The following is a 4089-nucleotide window of genomic DNA, read 5'->3' as shown; positions in this document are numbered from 1 at the left end:
GTGACGAATTGTTTTGTTGGATTTTGAATTTCGTTTGCTTAATTTTTTTATATTAAATATATGTTTTTGGAAGTCATTCACTTTGTATGCAATTGCTTTTATCCAACCTCTATTATTTAAAATACAGTCACTTTCTTATTGAGTTTATTTATTTTTGGGCAGAATAATCACTCGTAAATCTCCAACTGCTACAACTAAACCATAAAATTACCAATAACTCGATCTATTTTCAATACTTCCACGGATGAAACACTCGCTACTTTTTTCCTATCATTTCTCTCATTTTCAAATTACTTTTTTCATATTCTTTCTTTTTCTAATTTCATTTCTATCTTTTCGTGAAAGTTATAATTATAAACCTCACTCCATGAAATCACAATCAATTCACTTGTTTAACCATGTCATGCCTCCTTCTGACCTTATTTGGTTATGTCACATCGGAGATGCAGACAGTCTCACTCTTAAGGAAGATATGTTAAAATGTCAGTTGTCATTTAAAGTTCCACATTAGATACAATAGTAGATGTTGAGACACATACAAATGAGATGACCAATGTAAGAGTATATATATTTAATTTTTAAATTAAATTTAAATTTTTGGTTGTTCATTTTTATGCAATTTTTTTTATTAATCTCTATTATTTTAAATTTCTTCACTTTGTGTCTTTGGTGGGATTTAACCATAGAAAAACTCTAATTATTATGCTGAATTAACAAATTATGTGCCTAATTATTAGAATTTCTTAAATGTTATTTTGTTTTATTAATTAAGTCTAATTTTTGGGAAGTTAATTACTCAAAAATCTCGAACTCACATGACTCACTTTATTCTTTATAACCTCAGGGATAAAACACACTTTTTTTTTTACCGTGTCATTTATATCAATCTCAAATTTGTTTTGCATCATCTTTCTTTTTCCTTTCCCATGAAAGAATTGAACATAAATATCTCTTCATTAAATCACCACCAACCTAGCTTTTTTTATCTATTGTACCTCCGTTTGACCTTATTTGACTATGGTATATAATTACGGACATAGAGAGCCGCACACTTAGAGAACCTTATTTGACTATTAAAAAAGTATTTGTAGCCGCACACTTGGAATTTTTTTAATAGTGTAATATTTTGGTAGTATAGTTACCCAGTAATCTCCAACTCTGTCAAAAAAGTCATAAAACTAACCGCAAGTTATTATTTTCCCTTATTATTTCTCTATGTTCTAATTCCTTTTTCATCTTATTTTTTTCTAATTTACTTTCTCTCTTCTCATAAAAGAAATAAAAAAACATCTCTCTTTGAAACCGCTACCAACCCATCTTTTTTACGATGTTGTGCCTCTGAACTTATTAGGTTATCTCACCAAGTCACAAATACAAAGAATCTCAAACTGAAAAGGGAGAAGTTAATGTGTCATGTGTGAGTTAAACATCTACGTTGGATCATGTACCTAATGTCTAAAGGTTTTGGGTCAAAATATGGTGTTATATCATTTGTGTGAGGATTATCTTAGCCAAATGAGATGATCCAACCCATTGTATACTCCAACAGAACTCTGAACTTTACAATGAATTGATTTCTTAGATTTTTTTATGCACCATTAATTCAATCATTACTTATATATAAATTAAAAAAAAAAAAACATTTTTCTTTGACCCTTCTTGTCACCCTTGTTTTTTAGTTTCTTGCTTCTACAAATACTATGAACTTTTTTATGGAAAGAAATAATATGAACTTAATCAATGCTTTTTATGCACCACCAAATCATTCCTTATAGAGAAAAACAAAAATGTTTTGCTTTGAATGATGTTTTCTACGTGGAATATAGACATTCATTCCACTAATTTTTGCTCCCTTATTAAATTATAGCTGCCATGTTGGTACATGTTATCCTTCAAAATAAAAAAATGTTGGCTCATGTTATATTTGTTTTTTATCTCTTATTTGCATATCTTGTGCCTAGTTTAGATGCTATCAATATTTTTTATTTTTTATTTTATAGAGAGAAAAAACCTTAATTTTTCAAATCACGTGAAAAAATACATCTGAAATTTTAGAGGAATTGACCGGAATTGACCGAATTATTTTTTAGAGGAAAAAGGAATTGAAGGTAAATGATGATCACCATTAAGGAATTGAAGGTAAATGTGTTATGAATTATCTTTGACCATGTATATTATGTAATCAACTAAAATCAATGCATATAATTTTCATTCAAAACAAAATTCCTACAGTGATAGTATATGATTAAATGGACATTTCTTAACCAAAATTCTTTCATGTTCAATTTTTTAACAAAATATGGCCTAATAAGTCTGATTCGAAAACTTGCCTACCTTGATTTATTTTTCCAAAAATTAAAACAAATTTTTGGGAAATTATTTTATTAATATTTAGTTGAAAAACTAATAATTTTTTTTGTTGGGTTTGGTTTAATATGTAAAATGATTTTCTATTTACTTAGGATATTATTTTCACAGATTAAAAAAATCATGAAAAAAATACAACGATTAAGTTATTATTGAGTAATAATAAAATAGAGTTGAAACTGTATAATAAAATCATAATCAGTTTTTTTGTAATACAATTTAAATCCGTAATTATTCCCCTACTTTGATTTATTTTTGCTGTGCATGCCTTTTGTTTATTATAGAGATTCAAAGTAGATACCTTTTTTTTTAATTTTGTTTAAGATTATTAATTGAATTGTTAACATGTATAGAAATGATCGGCAAAAAAATTATAAAATTTGCATCGTAAAAAAGGACAATTGCTTTGGCACGTGAAAATTTTCTCTTTCTCGATTAGATTTTGAATGTTCATAAAAATAACTAAATTAATATGAGTAAGTAATAATAAAAAAAAGGAAGTAATTAAAAATGAAAATTTTAAATCTTGCTAAATCACATTAGCTTTTTTTGAAGGAAAATCACATTAGCTATTGATTCATGTTTTGCACTTCTTTTGATATTCACCATTTTGTTCACGCTTTTCTTTCGCCAGGCCTTTGGGATATGCTTGTTGCTAATGCAACATGAACCTTCTTGAGATTGTAGTCATTTATTTTTTTTATTTCCTAGCCATGCAAACAAAAAATCAAATTAGTTTTTTTTATAGATACATTATTGCAATTAATATTAGTAATAATTAACTTATATGATTTTTTTTTTATAGAAATAAATAATTTATTGGAAATACAAATTTAGAAAACAATGGTCCAAACAATAATGAAAAAACTAAAACACGGTGTATATTGAAAAATAAAAAATAATCAATAAAGTACTTTTTTTTTTCTTTCGAGCAATCAATAAAGTACTTATAAACATGCGCATAGTGGCATGATTATTTTTTAGGGAATAGTGGCATTTTTTGTTTTGAAGTAGGGAATAGTGACATTTTTTTTTATCACATAAATACCCTCAATCAATATATAAAAACGGGTTAGAATTAAATGACATTAAAATATCTAAGTTAATTTGATGCCAAATTTTAGTCATTGATTGATTTTAATACAATGATGATATTGATTAAGTTAGTTAAGGTGGTCACGTGATGACAATGCAGTCAAGTCTAAGTTTTGGTCTCCCAGTGATATTTTCTCTTTCTCTCATATGCTCCCATCTCCATGAGTTAGTGAGTTTTCGATTTGACCTCCCATCTCCTCAGTTATCCAAAAAAAAAATGAAGGTTGTATATTTGTTACTTGCTTAGTTTTTTAGGTACTATGTTCAAGCATATGTATATTAATAGACGAAACATGGATTCCTCAAGTTCAATGCATGATGTTTGGAAAAAGGCAAAAACTTTATCTTATACATGACCTTGATCATAGCTCTCTATAGCAACAAAATATCAATAATCAATAAAATTAATAAACATCATTTCCAAAAACAAATACTACATAAAAAATAAATACTTCATATATATTCTAATTGATATGTGATGCATTTCTTCTTTTCTCTTGATTGGCTTACAAGTCCAAAATAAAAATTCGGTAAAAAACAACGTGTTTGTTTCAAGTTTACCAAATTTATTCCTAGGAATAACATTCCTTGGAATATAAAGATGAGAATTTTATTCCAAGGAATTTA

Source organism: Medicago truncatula, chromosome 8, assembly GCF_003473485.1.
Source record: "Medicago truncatula cultivar Jemalong A17 chromosome 8, MtrunA17r5.0-ANR, whole genome shotgun sequence".
In the NCBI taxonomy this organism is placed as follows: domain Eukaryota; kingdom Viridiplantae; phylum Streptophyta; class Magnoliopsida; order Fabales; family Fabaceae; genus Medicago; species Medicago truncatula.
Note: the sequence above shows the minus strand (reverse complement) of the source record.